Source organism: Pinus tabuliformis, chromosome 2_2 (assembly GCF_031772625.1).
Source record: "Pinus tabuliformis cultivar Carrire ecotype Pingquan chromosome 2_2, CPIR1, whole genome shotgun sequence".
In the NCBI taxonomy this organism is placed as follows: Eukaryota; Viridiplantae; Streptophyta; class Pinopsida; order Pinales; family Pinaceae; genus Pinus; species Pinus tabuliformis.
Genome location: NC_142300.1, coordinates 1,034,905,591 through 1,034,926,931, shown reverse-complemented (window position 1 = coordinate 1,034,926,931; position 21,341 = coordinate 1,034,905,591). Strand labels below are relative to the sequence as shown.

At 34.1% G+C, this 21,341-nt stretch overlaps 1 pseudogene; it reads right to left on the bottom strand.

Annotated features, from left to right (window-relative positions):
• Positions 1 to 14,232: 14,232 nt before the first annotated feature.
• LOC149196893 (potassium channel AKT1-like) lies at positions 14,233 to 20,917 on the bottom strand (annotated as a pseudogene).
• Between the last annotated feature and the right edge of the window lie 424 nt (positions 20,918 to 21,341).

Below are 21,341 nucleotides of genomic sequence, written 5' to 3'. Positions count from 1 at the left end.
CTATTGCAGAAACTTTTGATTCAAACTTAGAGGACAAAGATCTTAGTACCTTTTCAACCACAACAACCTCTTTTATTTCTTCACCCAAGCTTTTCATACAATTAACAATCTCATCTATATGTAGAAAATAGTTAGCCACACTTTCGTCATTGTACATTTTGAGATTTTCATACTGAATTCTGAGGGTTTGAATTTTTGCTCGTTTTACCTGTTCATCTCCTTCATAGCTCAGAACGATCTTATCCCATATTTATTTTGCAGATTTGTACTGCATAACCTTGACGAACTATGATTGAGATAGACATCCTAATAGAGTATTGATAACCTTTTCATTGGTTTCATATTGCCTCTCACCAGCTGGATCTGTAGCTGTTGCTGACAAAAAAGTGTACCCTGTATCTATGATATCCACGACTTCTGTACCAAGAGATTGAAGATAGGCAGTGTCTCTTACCTTCCATTATACGAATTTTTTCCCATAAAAAATTGGTGGCCTGATCGATGCTTCTCTCTCGTAGTTGCTCATGATGATAGATCTTCGTTCAAGCGATCAAGCTTCTTCTGAAGGACCTGCTCTGATACCAATTGTTGGAAATAATACTGAGAGGGGGGGGTGTGAATCAGTATTATCAAATTCTTTTCAATATACCCTCTAGATTTATAATTTAATTTATTCTTCAAATGTTGACCATTAATTTGAATAATAATGAACAGGAACAACAAAAACAGACAGTCACACCAAAGAACACCAGATATAAGGTGGAAACCCAATGTGGGTGAAAACCACATGCTGCAATGTGTCTCTATCTTATTTCAATTAGAAACTTCTTTTTACAATGATTCTGTACTGGTGTAGGCCTTTACCAGTACGCAGGCTGCAACCTGCAGAGAGCTACAACCCTCTCTCGTTTTCTAGACTCTCCTGGAAGGGAGTTACAACCCCCTTAGCTCTTGTACTAGCTGAGCTACTAGTGCGTAGGTGCTCACCTACTGAAGGCTTCAACCTTCTCTTTTCTTCCAGGGACCACGTTTCATTAATTTTCAAACTGGATCCAAGGATCTCAATCAAACATCAATTAGATCTGCAATCAACCAACTTCCTTGTGCAAATATTGAATTAAGAACTTCTCAGAACACAGTACCAGTAATCAGAGACCAATTCAGAACCCTGAGGACAACAATGATAGACAGAAGCAGCTAAAACATATATCTAGAGAAAAGTCGACAACTTCACCAATAGTAACCTGCGGATGTCCACACTTTCTCTGTCAGTGGCCTGCGTAGCTTCACTCCTACGCTGTCTATGGCCTGCGCAGCTTCACACTTGTACTGTCTCTGCCCTGCGGACCTCCGCACCTGAGGCATCTCCTAATCTGTGTATCTCTACAGCTGCGATGTCTGTGATTTGCGCACCTCCACACCTGCATTGTTGGTTGCTCCATGAACCTCCGCACCTGCACTCTCGGCTGCTTTGCGAACATACGCACCTGGACTATCGGCTTCTCCGCGCACCTCCATAGCTGGGGCGTTTTCTGATTTGCGTACCATCGCACCTGAACTGTTTCTGGCCTGCAGACCTACGGATAAAGATAGTTTATCAGTTCTCAGATATACCCTCGACTATTAGATTCACAAATCTGATCATGCGCCAAAGAGATCACGACCCCTAAATTGATCTGTCTTCTCATGCTCATGTTCAACTATAACTCCCCAACCGATTACAAGTATTTTAGATCTTGTTCATCTTAAGATATTCAACAGATCAGTGCCTAGCCAATTGATCTCCTTTCCTTTTTATAGGCAAGCCCTTACTCAAACCATGGATCAAAACCATAGAAAGCCAATACAAGGGACCCAAAACTGGGGTTCAATATTTTAGATGCAATACCATGGACCAAAACCATAGGATCAAAAACGTCGAACTAAATACCATGGATCAATCATAAAATTTCCCACGTGTGCACGCTTCTCTACATGAAAGTGAGTGGATTTGACGTCTGCACCTTTTGTTCGGAGAACCTGCGGGTATGTCCACACTTCTTGTTTGAAGCACCTGTGGGTCCACAACTTTTGTTAGGCGCACCTGCGGGTATCTCATTTTCTATCATTTTGAGAGCCTGAACAGTGATTTGCCACTTGAGTGAGTTGCCATCAAGGACAACACTTATTCCATAGCACCACATCTGTGTCATAATGCCAACACATCTATCATGTCATCTTTCTTCGTGGCCCCTGAGAGACATAATTGTGTAGTTACATTGGGCAGTGACTGTTGCGGGATGAGGTCCTGGGAGGACACATTTACACAATTTTAGGATGTAAGGCACTGCTATGGGATGAGGCCCTAGGAGAACACATCTACGCAATTTTAGGATGCAAGGGAGACTGGGTAGTCAAGGGACAAAACTGCACAGTTTTCGGAGGCAGTAGGTTTCGGCTAAAGGAAGGACATTGGAAGAAACCATAGCGCAATTATAAATGCTATGGGAGGTTGGCATTTCTACACATTGCACGGTTCCAACAGGCAAGGGAAAAGCTTGAGGGTTACATATGTGAAGTGCGTAGCTCAGGAAAGTTGGATTAGGCCAGGTTGATAAGGAATCTCTGAAATTTGGTTAAGTGTGGGATCAGTGGAATTGATGTGAACAGTGATAAAAATTGACTAATATCACACACTTGAAAACCTAGCGATACAACATAGATCATCTAAAACATATATAACATACTTCGCTTAATGCAACAACCTTTGTGGCAGACGGATGAGCAACCTCCACATGCTCTTCAAGGCGGTCTCCTTCGCTCGCTTTTTGTTCTCACAGGTAGGTGCGATTTCTCCTCCGAGATCCGTGGTTTTTGTGGGCAATGATGAAAATTGTTGAAAGGAATGAGCAATCATCACGCTTTTCCCTTTGGAATCCGCAATGATCAACGCTCTTTTTCCTTCAGGATGAACGATCATTACTATGAATAAGATTAAAAAAAATTCCATGCTGCTTTGCCTACTCACCATATGAGGCTTTCTTCACACCAGCCACAAAGGGCCTCTCTTCCGCCACCTAGACACTTACTCAGCTATCAAAGCATACTAGCTTTGACTCACCAAACCCGGAGCTGTGATACCATGTTAAAAACTGAATAATCAACTTTATTAATAAACTGGGCAACTCACAAGTAGGAGCTCCACTTGGTGACTGCCTCTGGCAGAATGTTCTACACATTTCTTCTTACAATAAGAAATATATATAGTTTTCACACAAGTAGGGATGTTAGAACAACTTCCTAAGAAGTATGAACCAATTTGCATATTCTCAATTATCTGTAACAAGTGGTTTGTTGGATTAGTAAGAGATGAAAAATATCTATACTTCGAAAATAAATTGTAATAAATGATGTAGAGAGGTTTAGGATATTAATATAATAATAAAAATAAAGAAATTATGATTACACGATGGGGAAGAATTCATATTTTTTTAATGGTATGATATACATAATCATAAATTCTCATTTAAAATTTGTGTTATATCACTTTAACTTTTCATTAATATACTCATACTCACTCAGTAATAATATGTTGCTTATAAAAACACCTAAATTTTAGGAAATGCAACCAACTTGGACTTGATATATAATAATTTCTTAAAATTATATATACTTCCACTTATATATAATATTTTCTAGAAAATTAAATATCTTTTTTTTAGTCTAAAAGATGTGACGTTCATAAAATTGTTTTTGCTGGGCTAATAACTCGTTTTCTTAGAACATAAGGAAATAGGTAACAACCCAAGATTCAAAAGCATACAGTAGGAGCGAAAGCCTACCCTCTTATGGACCACTAAAAATTTAATCGAATTGGTGTGGTTTTCCTTGAATAATGATGACGAATCACCTAAATAATAACCAGAAATAGTTGTCCTCACTTCTGGCTTGACAACTAAGTTATGATAAGTTTCCTACCATCAAAAAAATAAAACCCAATTTTATTTTTTTTATTATATTTTTCATGTACTTTATATGATCGCTAAACTATCAGCTTTTAATAAAATTCTTAAACATGTAAACTTTTACCAATGTTACAATTAAGCTAACATCCTGCTTATGAAATTTAAATTTAAAATCTCATAATATCTGTGAGAGACGAATAGATATAATCACTCCGATGTTAGGTATTAGAACACCTGAATTTTAGGAAATGTTCCAAATTTGAATTTAAAATCTCATAATATATATATGACAGGCGAATAAATATACTCACCCACTTCCTATTTATATGTTAGGTATTAGAAACCCTGAATTTTAGGAAATGCGACAAACTTTTATTTGATATATAATATTTTTTTGGAAAATTAGATATCATTTTATATTCTAAAAGATGTAATCCAGTATCTAGAATGAGAGATCGTTTTATATTTTAAAGCGATGATCCAATACATGGATCCTGTCCATACGAATTACTCAAATTCAAATTGAGAAGAACATGATTACGTTAATCAAATAGGTTAAGCTTCAAATTGCGATTAACCATGGCCTCATAAAGAGAAATGAGTACATTTGATTATAGTTATAATTTATAAGTTAAACACAGTGCAAAAGCTGCCATAAATTATTATTCTCAATGCTGTGCTACACTGCTCTGCTCATCTCGCATAAAACCAAGGAAGGAAATCATTGTTCCTCTTTCTTAAAGAAACAAAAATAACAAAACCCGGGCACATATTCTATTTAATCCGTGAAGGTCGGTCGGGTTATTGTCACAACATTACATTTCACCTGAGCGCAATCCATAATCACTGTGGACATACGATTGGCACTACACCATTAAAGGAAATAGAACGTTTAAATGAAACAAATAATGCCCTAATTGAGAGGTGGGCATGTGAATCCGGGAGGAGGGGTAACGCCACATTGAGCAAAGAGATCCAGAGCCAATGGTAGGATGACATTGACGTTCAGTAGCTTGAGGCGGATAGTTGTACACAAGCACAGGGCTGCCTCCAACTCCGCAACGCCTTGTATGAGTGGGCAGCACTGGTTTACAAGAGGGTCGCCAATGCCTAAGTGCACCAACCCTCCCAACAAATCAACGCACGCTCCCACTTTTAACGCATCCAAAGGACATGATCCACCACCTGGGGGGCTACTACCGGTGCCCGGCACGCTAGGAGGTCCGCCCGATCTCCCACCTGGGGGGCTACTGCCGCTGCCCGGGGCGCTAGGAGGTCCGCCGGATCGCCCACCTGGGGGGCTACTGCCGCCGCCCGGAACGCTAGGAGGTGTTGCAGCAGGAGGAGAGTCACAACAGAGGACTAGCATGGGCATGGTAGTTGCAGCACTAATCATATATATGAAAAGCATTACTGCAGCCTTTCCCATCTTCAACCAAATGCGATGCTGCTCCCTTACTCGAAATGAAATTGAATGAAAGAGGAGGGAAAGAAAGAACAGAAAAGGAAAAATAAGGGAGTTGCATGTTTGATGTCCCAGGATATGGATTTTATAGCAGCTGCGGTAACTGTTCCAATGAGTAATCTTCTTATATCTATATGTTATCGTAGCAAATCCTGATTGCAAAAGCTGAAGCACTCCATATGGCGCCGGAAGCTCAATCGGAAACCGTATCTAGTCCTCGCTCTACGTTTTATATAATCTTGCAAACTACACATTTCCACGTGATTCTGAAACTCTTCCGTGGATGACAGCTTCCAACTGAAATAAGATGCATTCACGTGAAATCAACTCGAAGATAATTAATTCAAAATCTACCAAACCTTCTCGAACATTTCCGGAGATACAGATAAAGAATGTTCGGATATGACTAATTTGAAAAGCGCACCTTATTCACCCATGTTTCGTTAGAACATTCTTTTTAAACACCAAGATCAACTTAGGGTCCATGAGTTCATATAATTTTGCCTTTTTCATATAACATTCTTATATAAGTATATGTGAAAAAGTAATGTTGGAAATACTTGTGGTGGCAGCCATCCGCATTATCACTCAATTTTGCTATTAACTCTGTTTTATATAAAACATATTACAGTAACTGCTGTTATAATTGATGTTTGGTAAGTACTCGTATCGGAAAAATTGACTCAAGAGCACTATATTACACGGGTATGGTAAATTAAACAATATGTATAATTATACTTAATTAAATCATATATATAATTAAACACTATTTATAACTAAACAATATGTAAATTATATTTAACTCTGTTTTAGATAAAACATTATTTTAGGATAAGGGCTGTTATTTAAAAAATGATATTTGGTAAGTACTCTTATTTTGTAAAAGTTCACTCAAGAGCATTATATTAAATAGGGTTAAGCCACTGAAACAGTGTTCGTAGTTATGTGAAGTATTGTTATGCCAAGAATAATATTGTTTATTTTTATGGGAAGAATAATTTGTTGTAGTATGAATTTGTTGGAGCAGTGTGTTTTTCATAAAATATGGTATATATTTTAAGTAAGATATAATTGAATTATAATAGAAATATGAAAATAACTTCTATTTTCAAAGTTAATGTAATTGACTATTACTAATATAGTGCACGACTGTCTTCTTTAGGGTTTAATGAGCACTAAAAGAGTTAAAAGTTCACTAAATAAGTGTTTTTTACATGGTTTCATGAAAAAATATATTTTATGAAAGTAAAATCAACTATTAAAATAATAGCATACATCAATTTTCCAATTTAGTGGAATGGACCTATGAAAATATTATGTAAAGAAAATCAAGCATTTATTGTGGTAGTTCTCTCTATGGGTGTAAACACTGCTTAGAATATGTATCCTAATGCAAATGGTAAGAGATCAAAAGTGGTTACAATGGAAATACACAGTTCAAATCAAATTAATGATAGGGTAGTATAGATAACCAACAATATGCATGTTTAGCTATGAAATTGTTGTTGCCAAAACCCCTTATATTCTTCTTTTGGAAGGGATATAAGGACTCGCTATATAAATTTTGGATAAATCACTTTTATTTTGTCTGATTTGATTTATTTTGCCCTAATTTGTTTGACTTTTTATTTTAATGATTCTATAGCGTGTGGTTTGTTGGCAACTTCCTAATAGCTAAGATTTTTTTGAGTTTAAAATTAAAGCTTACTCAAAATTACGGTCATTTACAAATTTGTATTTTATTAAATTTTTGTTATTTATAAATAATATTAATTTTAGTATATTTAATTAAAATATTTTTAATTAATTAAATCGATTTAATTTATTTCTAATTAATTAATAACAATTAATTTATATATATTTCTAATTATTTAAATAATTATTTAATTAAATTAATTATTTGTTTATTTTATTAATTTAATTACTAAGGCAATGAGTTGAAAAAAAACTATATATAGATATAGATATATATAAATTATATTAAAAAATTTCTAAATTATTAATACAATATGATATATATAATAAAATATAAAATAAAATAAAATAAGATACCGAGATTTATACAGGGCGGTTCCTATTTCGTAGACTATAGAAAAGTAAATGCTAGCTGACATGCCAAGCATTTACCTTTCGCCTTCTTTCTCCAGGCTGCTATCTCGATTCGTGTGCTGTGAGAGAAAGGGTGAAAGATAAATGCCTAACATGTGAGCCAGCATTTACTTTTCTATAATGTACTAAATAAGAGTTTCCATTTATACACACCTCACTCCATGGACCGAGGAAAATTCGAAAGTCATTTATTACGTAAGTGTATTGAACTGGCAAGTAATTTCCAATCAAACTAATGAAGGTTTGAAAATACAGTAGGTTTATTTTAGTAGGATGAGGGGTCCAATCAGCCACATTCTTTATCATTATGTACGTTTACGTCTTATGTGAACCATGCTTTTATATATATATAAAATTTTAGTTTTAAAAATCTTATTTTTATTTAAATATTATTTAGTTTAATTTTAATTTATTTTAATATTTTTTAAGTTTTATATAATTAAAAGAAAAAATTTGAAACATACAAAAATGAAAGTAAAATGGTTTAGTACTTTGATTTTTTTAAGGAAATGATGAATTTTGGAACTTAGATATTAGAAAGTTTTATTTTGAGTTTTATCTAGCCAAATACACGTGGGATGGCTTATTAGAAGCTAAAATCATGGAGTATAATATAGAGATATTAACTTAAGAAAATTAGAACATTTATTATGACAAAAAAAAGTGAAAGTGAATACTAAGAATTTGCAACTTGAAATTAATTAATTATGTGTGTTTGGATTTTAGAAATTCATTTGTTGAAAGTTGGTGTTGTTGCAAATTCATTTGAAACTATCCTCTTGTGCAAAAAAAATCACTGCAGGAAGCAATGGGAAGCACACATCTCTTTTAATTTAATTTAATTTAATTTAAGTTAGTTTATGAATTTGTTTTCAGAATTTTATATTTTCATATTTGATGTGCAAACCTGATTGGTTTTAATTTTAATTGATTTTTTAGTGAGCTTGTTGAAGAGGATGACGCAAAGCAATCTTGGTGAAATGTAGTTGAATCAACAAGAGGGAAAATATGGATTTATCCAGCTATAAGATCATGGACCAAAACTTCTTTCAAAAACTCTCCTTTTTGTGAGATTTTTTCAAATTATAGAAACGATTTTGAGAAGGAGAAAATAGTCCCTCTTTTATGAAAAGTAGAGACTCTAACCACTTTTATGAGGACTTTTTTTGTTGTAGGTTGAGAGGAATCCTCATATATGAGTGTTGTGAGATTTTCATTTCACGATCCAATCTCTGTCTTTGGAGCAAATCTTCCACTATTGCATATCTTTTCTTTAATGACAAAGCTCAAATTTTTGGGAAGATTGTTGATGAGATTTATTGTAAAATAGAGAAATGGGCTTCAGGTCTTATTTTTCTTCAAATTCTTTTATTTGTTAATGAAATTTATATGATTTTTAATTGCAAATATGTGTCAATTGTTTCATGTTTTTCACTTGTGTTGGATATGAGAAAGGTTGTTCAAAATTTTAGTTATATGATCTTGTAGCTTCATTGATCTATGATTGATTTCCGAATTTCCTTTTAGGCTTTAACCAAATTTGTGAATAATTGTTTTCCAAAAAAAATTCCATTTAGAATAAATTTAATCATCATTTAACTGTATGAACTATTTCGCAATTTCATGTCTTATGTATCAACTTATCTTTGATTATTTTCAATTTCAAAAATGGAGCATGTATGACACTTAAAATGTTGTGTGTTAGAATTTCTTCAAAAACATGATATTTATCATACAACACATGTTAAACCCTCATTATTTTGTATCACTTTGTTATTTATTGGGATGAGATATATATCTTGTCCTAATCAATATGGGATAGATAAGATTTTCTTTTTGCTACTTGTATCCTAGGGTAGATTTGAATTAAGAATTAATTCATGAAATTTTTATAAATATCCTTATGCGGGAGAAAATTCTAGTGTACCTTGGTTGAGCCCTTGTTCTAGTTTAAGCGTTTCTTTCTCGCGAGAGTTATGCAAGAGGGTATATCTGATATTTCTCTTTTTGGTGATGAGTAATTAGGGACATCATAAGTTAGCAGGAAGGAGGTGGGTGTAATTGGACACAATAGAACCAGTTGGAACCACAAGTCCAAACTGAAGATACTCTTATTTGGGGCTCTAATTGGGCGGTCTCCTCAATGTTGATTTTGGTAATTTTTGGCCATCAAATTTTTTGGTGCTAGAAGGAGGGCCACATATAGATTTTATATGCGGAGTATTGTTTTAAAATTTGTCTAACTAATCATGGCTCCGGTGTACATTCCTAATTGTGGTTATTCTTTTAGCTCATGAAAACCTACAAGAAGCATACCTAGGAGACAACTTGAATCCTTGTCTAATATGTGGTATGAAAGTGAGAGTAAAATTTCTTCCTTAAATCATATTTGTTTTTTGTAGATAAAAGTGAATCTTTCGATGTTACTAATGATAAAGAAATTTGTAGATTGCAATACCTTGTATGAATGTGAAGCAATGGTTGAAAATAGGGTCGTCAATGCCTAAGTACACCAACCTTCCCAACGAATCAATGGATGCGCCTAGTTTCAATGCATGCAAAGGACATGATGAGCTTCCTCCGCCTGGTCCACCACCTCAGGGGCTACTACTAGTGCTTGAGAGGCTAGGAGGTTCACCAGATCTCCCACTTTGGGGGCTACTTCTAGTGCCCCGGACGCTAGGATATCTCTCTTGATCCTCCACTTTGGGGGCTACTGTTGGTGCCTCGGACACCATTGTCGGACAATTGGCATTGTCTAGATGGCTAGTGTCCTAGTGAATATATCTGCAAGTGTTTTGGCATTGATTTCAACAGTCATGTTGGGAAGATGTGTTGGGAAGTTGACATTGCCTAACTGTTGGCAGGAGTGTTGGCATCGATGTAAACTAGACTAGTTTGGATGCTTGTCACAGTAGATGTCGGTAGTGATGGCCCAGGAGGAATCTCATGGTAGCTATAGGTTTCATGTAGAGAATCATCACAGTAGCAAGCTTACTAAAGAAGCCATAAAATGATCACCTTAGCGGTTGTTAGTTTAACTGTATGCATAATCGAGGGGCAGAGATTTTGCAATAATTTTGTCGACAGTATATGGGCTGAAAGCCTACATCAGACCCTCTCGATTGAAAAGTTCTCTGAATAATCTTTCGAACGATATATGGAAGTCCAAAATGGACTTCTAGATAAAAGAATTTGGCTTGCTAATGTTATGGGACATGAAGTCCTGAGAAGGTTGAAATATCAGAGGTTGGAGCCCATTGAGACTCGATATCGGAACCCTAGAGATTGAAGTATCTAAATATCGAAGATTAGAACATCGATGTATCAACATATCCTAGATTGAAAAGTTGGAGGTCCAAAAGTCAGAGGTCCAACATATCGGCATATCAAAGAGCGCAATGTCAAAGGTCCAACATATTGGCATATCGAAGAGCGCAATGCCAAAGATCCAACATATCGACACATCAAAATATGGGAGGTCAATGTATCAGTGCATCAGGATATCGAAACCCCGGAGATCGACGTATTAGTGCATCAGGATATTAGAACCCCGGAGATCGACCTATCAATGCATCAAAATGTCAAATGTCAACATATTGGTGATATCGGAATATTAGAGGTTTGATACATCAGAGTAGGCTGTATCGGAGTTTGGAGGATATGGGAATCCCAGAGATCGGTGTATCGGAACATCGATCTCTCGGGGATCAGAATACCAAAACTTCTTAAAGTGAGGAACCTTTAAAAGTTCCAATATCCGATAAGTGTCGATAAGCCTGAAGGATAGAGAGATGTAAAAGTTCTGATGAATTTTTTATCTTGAACATGAAAATCTTCTTTTTTGGTAAGTGTTTTTTTTTTCATATGCTTGTTTCTTTCCTTTTATAGATTTAACAAAACTAATGATCTTGGGAGTATGTAAATCTCACTAAATATGTAATTTCTTGACATTTTTTAGCATTAATAGTAAGAATAGAGTGCTTCCATAAGGCCTAAAATTTGGTAAAATCAAGGTAAATAATAACGAGAGTCTCCAAGGTAATTTGTTATGGTTGTTCATATTTTTCCATATAATCTATTTTAGGGATCACACATTATTCATAGTCTCTTGTTTCAACAAGTATAAGATTAATTTTACATAAGGTTCGATGTTATATAAAAAATCTTAATATATCCAAAAGAACATTTGGAATTTCCAAAATATTATTTCTTATAGGTTATTTAGTATCTATCCATAATAACATATTTTCCATTCATAATTATTACATATTATTCTTTCTTCTTGGTTTCTTTTACCTTATAAAATTCCTAAATTAAACTTGGTACTCTTGTCTTAATTTACAATATTTATGAATCTCTATGATTTACAACCATATTCCATATTTATGGTTTGAATAGCTTATTTAACGTGACTAAAATATTTCTCAACATCTTTTCTTATCTCAAACAAGTAAATTCACTTTACAATTTACTTTTTAGTTCCTTTAAATGAGTGGTAGCATTTCATGGTCTCTTTTTCTATGATGTTGAAGGATATTTTGTTGTGCTAATGATCTAACTCAATAACTCAATAAGTAAATAATTTTTATTAGTGCTACATGTAGTAAAAACAATTTAACTTATTATTAAATCATTTCCAACTTAATATACACAACTTCTATTTTAGTAGATATGATGAGATATTCAACAAACCTTACTACCAATTTATAACACTTTCATTTTACTACAATTTGAGATATTTAAGTTTAAATGAAATTAACAAACATTATTATTACTGAGATACCAAATTATATAATCATAATTAATATCATCATTTTAAATTTATAAAAAATATATACTATTAATTTATAATATTAAAATATATTTAAAATGCACTCTACTTAAAAGGTAATATTATATATAAATATGTATCTTCTGAAATAATATAGAAAAAAATAATAAAACGAAAAATAAAATAAAAATTCAAATAAACCAACACAAATAAATGTGACATATGAATATGTATTATAATATTAAAATTCGTTCCTTCAAGTAAAATTGTTTATACATATGTTTAATTTGCTCTAAAATATGTGAACACCCAATGGTGGTGCATAGCCATCGGAATCTATATGTTGAAGCTATAAAACCAAATCCATGATACTTATATGCCACTGTATATTTATCATTGATCTAGCGAGTTTAAAAAGGAATTAATCTTTTTAGGTGAAAATATTTAGGTGAAAATATTTTTCACAATGAAAGACCTAAATTATTTATATATATATATATATATATATATATATATATATATATATATATAATTGTATTTGTGATGAATATACATATATAGAGATATAGAATTGAACACAATAAAACTATTTCTTATATTTCGAAGTCAAATATAATATATTTAAATAGTTGGTATCAGATTTTCCTAATTTTAAAGACGGTTATGGAGGTTTAGATGTTCACTCAACAATATCTAAAATCAAATCTAGATTTAACACACCGCATTAGTGAAAACATTATCTCCAACACTCCCTTTTAATGTTTACATTTAAAAACACAATATAGGAAACACATATAATCCACATTCAAGTCAGAATTGTTTGATATGGTCTTGATTAATGCTTATACCTTCTATGGAATCTGTGGGATTGCGCTCTTTCTCAACTAGATGTTCTTGCTTATCACTTGACAAATTTAAGATATAACTACTTCTAGCCATCATTGAACTATTTGTAGTGATTATAAATGTTGAAATGAACCCCGAAAAAAAAAAGACGAGGAAAGTGTGCAAGTCCAAGATACCACTACTTTTCCATTTTCTGCAAATAAAGCATTGTGTGCAGCTTGCTGAACTTTTTGCCACAATTGATGAATGGCCAATCAGCTTGATCTTGGTAGATAAGTAGATAGGTAGAGAAACAAAGGAGCTCAATAGTTTAATCTAAGCCCTTGGAAGTAATAAGTGCAGACTTAGGTAGGCTTACTATGCAAAGAAAAGAAAAGTTGAGGAGGGTTTGCAGGTCTAAGTGCACCCAAGAAAGAGAAAAAAAATGTTAGGCAAAGTAGGCCAGGTAGGTAGATTGGTGTTGCAGAATGATACTTGTGATGGATCATATCTCTCAATGTGTTAAATTTCACTTCTATCACAAGTGCTAGGCAAATATTACACTTGATGCAGTTCAAGCAAGACAAGATTCATAACTAACTTCCCTTAATATTTTTCCCTAATCATTTACTAATTCCCCCCTAAAGTATTAAGATCTGCTTAATACCACTAAAATCACTCATCTCATTTCATAAACAGTGCCTAAATAAGACCCTATTTTACTTAGGAAAATGGCCATATTCTCCATAAAAACCATTTTCTGTCTTTAGCCCAAGTTTTAAATATATGTAAAGTGTTTTAGAACTTGGCACTTTCATTCATTTTCATATTAACGATTAACATTTATTATATAAACTCCCATGTAAATATCACCCTTATCCCATATTATGTAAATATAACAAAAACCCCAAGTAATTAATATCCCCACCCCGGTCGATTACGACCATAGAACTATTTGAAAGAAATTAACGGATTTATTTTTTCGTTAATAAACTCTCCACCGTCGCACTAAAGGGATTAATCACCATCTGGGTCGATTAATAACCAAGCCCCACCAATGAAAATAACCTCTAAAAACATTAAAAATCATTATTTATTTGTATTGTGATTGCACATTAAACCTCCGCCTTGATCATAACCCATCTGCCGTTAGATCTCCAGTCCACCATCTGACGGTCCGCATCTATTTCGCGATCCCCCTTTTGGCCGATGTTTAACCTGCGGGGAACCAGCAGTTTTGGCACCGTACCAAGCACACGCGTTGCTCTCCCAGCGTGATCGCTCCCTCCCCGCCCGAAACCACTTGACCCCAAAAGTGTTATAGGGAAAAACTGCTTACCACCCCCCCGCTGACATCATCTACTAACATCACCCTTCTGTTGATGTCACTGCCACATCATCTGTCCCGTACTCCTGCTGACATCAGTCGTCCTTCAAGTCAAAAATCCCCGCCAAGCTTCATTTTGTCAAAAAAGGGATAAAATATCATGTTTTGTTATATTTTCGCTGCAAACGGCACTCTAGGCATGATATCTACCGAGTTCGCATTTCATTCTCGACTGCCTCTAGACTAGAAAAGGCTCCATCAACAAGCTCCTTCGCCTGTCAACCGACCCTCCAGAGTACGGTTTCCTCCTCCTTTGACATAGGCACCTATAAATTTTGTCAATACATGGCTATCAGCTCATCAATTTCTAGAACTTCTCAGCAATCTCCGCAGAAAATTAGCATACCAGCCACAGAAAATCTAAAGGAAAGGTAATCAGAAGACACATTATCAGTTCTATTTTGCCAGAGAGCGGTGAACAAGAGTCAAAACAGCAATTAAAGAGTATCAGTTCAGCATTAAAGTGTATCAAATCAGCATTAAAGATGCCAGAGCAGAATTAAAAGTAGTAGAGAAGAATTAAAAAAAGCAGATCAGAATTAATGCATCAGTTAAGACAGGCAGTCGGCGCAAAGTTACTATAGAAGACAACTGCAATGCTGAACCCTAAAGGCCTGCCCCCAGCACAACATCAGTCAGTTGTTTCTATTTTACTTGTAAACTCTTATTAGTTAAAACTAGATATTATCTCACAGGTGTAATGAGATATTTGTTGTACAAATTTGTAGTATAAGTACCCCCTCCATTAGAGTTTAAATGTGGTTGGTGGTGTGTGGATTTCCTAGACTCTGCTGTAATACTGAATTTTTGGAATAAAGAGCTGTTGGAAACAATCTGTTGTCTGGCCTACTGGATGAAGAATTGAAGCAAAGGAATTGTCACAGAATTCTTGAATCAAACTCCAGATCAATAAATCCCCTATATCTTGTGTTTTACAGTTTTCTGGTTTACTATATCATCTGTGTTTCATAATCTGAATAATAAAGCAAAAGGTTATTTTCAGAATATGCTTGACTACACTCTGTTTTTAGTCTTTATTATTCTCTTTGTTTTCTTTAGAATTTAGATAAACAGTGAACTCTTAATTGCTCCTGTTTTCTAATTCTTTCATGTTGATTATTTGCTAAAGAATTATTAACTGCTCCTTATCAGTAATCATCCATTTCCCCTCTTTAAAATATGTTGAAGGATTCTTAACTGCCCTTCACCCATTTGAGCCCATTCCAACTTTTTCCAGTCTTCATTGGTTCCCTACTACCTTGCTTTGTGAATCCATCCTATATTAAGAACCCAAATCCAGAAAGTCATCTTCTTTGACTCCATTAGCCCAATGGACTGAACTTCTCAGTTTTACATCTCTGTTCTATCGAATCTCACCACCCATACTTAAACAAAACCCTTGAACTTCATAACTAGCCTAATACATTTAAAAACAAAGCTAAATTATAAAGAGAGAGCCCTATCTGGATACAGATTGGCTAGATTCTGTATCTAAAAGATTGGTCTGTGGTTACCTCGGCATCCTTCCTTTTCTTACAACTTTTGGGAAAACCTAAGTGATAACAAGTCCTAGAAAGAAAAGTAACTAAAATTAGCACAAACTCTTAATATCTTGCCACAACAATTAACTTTCATATTGCTTTCTACATCAGATTTTTTCAATAAAGAAATATAAAAAAGGGTCCTAAAAAGGCTTCAAATCGCTTCATTGACACCATTACCACTTGGTTTGATTGATTGCAATAAAATGAATAGCTCTTTTAACCCATTTGAACGCTCATGTTTGTATGAAAAGCTCATTTAGCAAACTGAATAGCTCCTTTAGCTCAACTTGCGCTCCTTCCTTCTATGTCTATATGAAAACCTTGATTTTTCATATATGTCAACTGATTTTAATATAAAAATGAAAACATTGAAAAGTCTTATACGTGATCTTAGATGAAAATCAATTTAATTAAATTCTTCAAACAAAATATGGAATTCATCTTAATTAATTTTCTGAAATAACCCCCTGTGTAGTAGTGCGTAAATCTTGCATATCGTGTCTCCTGATACCACTATTGCTATCATTGGAACTACTGAGAAGTATGTGATGAGGAGGCTCATGTGGAATCAATTTTTCAATCTTGGGCCTGACTTTTTCTGGAAGTTGTTGTTTGGGAACAAGAAAGGGGGCATAATGAATTCTTCTCTCTGCCCACAACATCCCACTTGGATGAGGTCCAAAAAAATATTAGAAGTCTTGATATATCACCATTAACAATAAACAAGAAATCCACCACCATGTCTCTGCCTTGCAATATTTTCCTATATGCTTCTCCTTGCAGTCAAGTTTTTCAATGAGTATAGTATTCATTTGTTGAAAGCCTTGTACTTCTAGAAATATTTCATTATATTTTTGAAAGGCCTCCCAAATCTAGCCAAATAATTACCAAATCTAATGCCTTAAATTTCTACAACTATCATTTAGGCATGTTGAAAAAATTTCTACAACTATCATTGATCATACATCAGATATATCTCTTCACTCTCTTCATTTTCAACAAGGATTAGATGATCCCCTTCTCTAATGACATCGATATCATATATTTATGTAGAATATTCACTCAAAACTTTCACAAGCAAATAATCAAAATTTTCACCTGCGAGAACAACAATTCTATGATGGCTAATTTTAAGTTCTTCTGCATCACTCTGATTTCAAATATTATAGGAAATTTGAACTCATGAAATCATGAGTTCATATATAAAATAAATACTTCCCTCCAATTTGCAGTAGCTCCTAAATTGTATTTGGAAAGAGTATCACTTTCCCTGCTTGCTTATTTTCTTTAATGTAAATTGGGTGATTTTTGCAAATCGTCACTCTTTTAGGAAGAGAGGGGCTTGTCCAGCAGGAACAATTAATTGCGTGACTCAGGCCACCAACACTAGGATCGGTGTTGGAAGACATTGTGACTATATCAAAAAGACAATTATCAAAATTAGAAACTCTTTTACTCTGCAATCCATTAGGTGGAGTGGAAATTGTATTTATAAAATGATGAATTCCATTTTCCTCTGCAGATCCTAAAGGTTTCGTGATCTCCCCATGATTTTTCTCATCTAGGTTCAATGGGACAGACGAATCTTTGATAGATAAACATAAGTGTGAATATTTTGACTGAGAATTTTCTTCAAATAATTCTCATATTTATTCATATCCTTGATTCTCTGACCAAAGCTTTTAGTGTCCAACCACTACAATCTGTTTTTTTCATATCTCCTCCATGATCCAAAAGATATTTCACTACCTCTGTCAATCCATCACTGATGGAAACATTGAGGAATATGTTCCCATATCCATTCGTTGCATTTATATCTAATCCATAACTTAGTGAATCGTTCAACATATCCAAATCCTTATTTTGTGTAGCAGTGTAGAGGAAATTGGCAATAGTACCAGTCTGAATATTTACACCATTATCAAAAAGTAATGTGGAAACTGGTTTATGTTGGCTCAGTATTGCTTCCCATAGAGGAACAGTTATATCTTCATCTATTAAGTGTATTAAATGTTAAATATACTTTGGTCAAATTCTTCATATTATTAATAGTGGCAACATTTTGAAATTTAAAAATATGTTGATTTCATTGAGCTTGAGAGAAAATTTTAGAACACGTGTTTATATTAGTAAATACACTCCTTGATTGGGAAAACAACTTACGAGTGCACAATGGAGGGGAAAATATACTCTTTCTATTGACATCTGCTCCATATTCTAAAAGAAGGTTGACACAATCCTTAAAGCCATTTGTTGCAACAATGTGCTTATAACAAAACAAAACAAAATGGAAATCTTTAATCAGTTATCCCACTCATAGCAGTGTATGCCTTCAAACTAAAATATGTACTTAAGTCAGGAACCACAAAACATAAAGAAATTGTTGTGAAGACCATGAAACTCTACTAATCAAAATGAATTTTAGTTTTGAAATTTACCAAGGGTCTGCAGCAATTGTAGTTTGATTCATTAGGATCCATCCCTCTCTTCAATAATTCCTCCATTAGAAGGGCGTCCCCTATTGGAGCAATAGAACATAGACAAACAGGTACATCCATTCTTCTTTTAGCTAGCAACTGATCTATTTCTTTTGAAAGTTGTCCAAAATTTGGGTCCTTCAGTTCCTTCAATTGCTAGAGTCATATCAACACGAAGTTAAGTTTTCCTGCAATACTAACCAAGACATTACAATAATACATTTAATTGATCCTCTTCCTAGAAAAACCTATTATGGTAAGTTCACTCGGCATACTTATCGTAATTCTTGCTTGTAAACATTAAGAAGGTTGTTCATGATGGTGGATCCATCTGCATTATTAGATTGTAAAATATTCATGAATGAATTGTGGTTCAGTCGTAAAAGTTGAGAAAGCCTCTTTGTATGGACTGTGTATTGCTGTGGTCTATAAAATAGCACTCGAGTTTCTCAAAAAACATCTCCAGGCTCAGACTACCCAAGAATCTGGAATGCAACATGAGACGAGTTTACAATAAAGAAACCATCTGACTTATTTTTGTGATTTCAGAACAATGTATGTGCTACTAATTCCTACGGTAAAACAAACAAGTCATTTGGAATAAGATATGTCATTTATGTACTTCAAATTTTCTAATGTGACTAAAACATAAAGTGAAACAAATGGTAGTTCCAAATTTATTTGGAGATGAGATGTAAACATTATAATATTAATGCCTATTATGTAATGACTCTCCTCACAAGAAGATACTAAGAGCATGAATAATCACTTAAATTTAAAAAAAAATAGCTTGTCTACTATGTTTTATGCTTGTCTTTGTCTTCAAGTATGTCCTACAAAATGAAAAAAAAAATCAATGTTATTGTAGCTTCACATCAACATTTACAATGCTTTGTTGTTGTTCTTTGTTTGAAGACACACATTTGGCAAAAGAAATAATGTGAACCACCTAAAAGTTCTGAAATTTTAGACTCTGTAACATTTAGAAAGATACCTACCACATCACCACTACACTAGACACTAACACATAAAAATACGTGGGTGCTTCATTGATTAAAATGACATCTTCCTTTGGGGGAAAGTACTCTTCCTTCATCTCTGAAACCTTCCAAGCAGAGGGTGAATATTAGTTTAATTTTTCCTCAAAGTTGTTGTATTGAAGCCCAATAGCAAAGACAAAAGATAAGGTATCCTTACCATAAATAGGCAGTACTTACTAGCTGGAAAAGAAAATCATGTGACACTCCTTGGAAAGGATACACTTTATCAACAATAGGAAAAAACAAGACATTTGTGATGCTTGTGCAGATGGCCTTTGGGAGATTATTTAATGTTTGTTCTTGTTGCAATATCTCTATCATGAATTTCAAGCATATATGTGCCAACATTTTATCTTGCAATTCCAATGGCAGCTGATTCCTAAAGGGAAATCTTGACATTTTCTGAATTGTGTCCCTCTACAATCGAAATAAAAGTCAAATCCTCATATGACATATCATTTTTGCATTGAGAAGAGAGAATATGTAGGTATCACTTTTCTATACACAAATCTATTAAAAATATATTCCTTACAAATTTTATGGTCCGGCTTGTGCCATGTACAATTAAATTTGTCATGTTTACTATCAAGTATGCAAATAAACCTAGATTAAATAACATGTAGACGATATCAAATATCATTTCTCTCATATTTTCAGCATGCAGGTCTCCATATCCAACAATGGTCAGAGTGGTAATGGAAAAATAGATTGCAATAATATAGAGAATCCAAAGGCTTTGTTTCATAAAATATGGAAATGCAGCACCAATCCATGTCCTACTTGGATCATGGTATCTAGTAGGAAGTAGATATGAAAGGCATCTAGCATAGTGAACTGCAAAAAGTGTTAACTGCACTATTGAGAAAATATGGTTTTAAATTCATTATGCCAGTGAATACTATTTGCAATTAAACATTGCCTTCCACTAAAATCAAGCAAAATGAATTTATTGGTGTTAACTTACATAAACAAGCTTAAAACAACATGTCCAGAAATAGTTGGGTTGGATATTTTTCTCTAGTCTTGAGAGTCAAGCACTGATCTGGAGTCTTAAGAACAAAGCACTGAAACAATTGAAGTGGTAGCTTTTTTTCTTGGAAAGTTTCGTGCCTCAAATCTCCCAAGTATTGGAAGAGTCAAAGTATTTGATACCAATGATTAAAATTTCGTTTGAATAGTGTTTACTCTTTGTCCTGATTAACAATGTTGTTCTCTTTCTGGAGGCGATCAAAAACTACCCATGTATTTCTCAAAATAAAATCCTCTTTCAAACTATATTGTTGTGTCTTCTTGAAATCGAAATCTTCTTTCAAACTAGATTTCTTAGCAGAATCAAGAAAAGGTAGTAACATGTATAAATTAAGATCAAATAATTGCTCAGTCCGCTCAAAACTACCCAGTCCTTTGAAGTCCAAGCTCAAACGTATTCGGTCCTTTGAAGTCCAACAAAACATGGAAGATATGACCACAAACCCTTCCTCCCTACAAGTTATTAAGAACACTGCCACAGGTGCAAAAACTCATTAGAATCGTAAGAAATAAGCATATTGTCTACCTCAAATCCAAAGGTATTTGATGGGAGCAAGAAAATACCCATCCTTGGGAGCAAGCTATCCAGTAGATGCAAATTTTGAACACAATGCATAACTTAGATCCAATAGTATTTGAAGCATATCCTTAACAAAATGTAGTTTAGAAAATGCGAACTTTGAAATGAACTGGTTGCAAACTTGTCAAAAATATAATACATGGGGGCAAGATCCAAGAATATTCTTT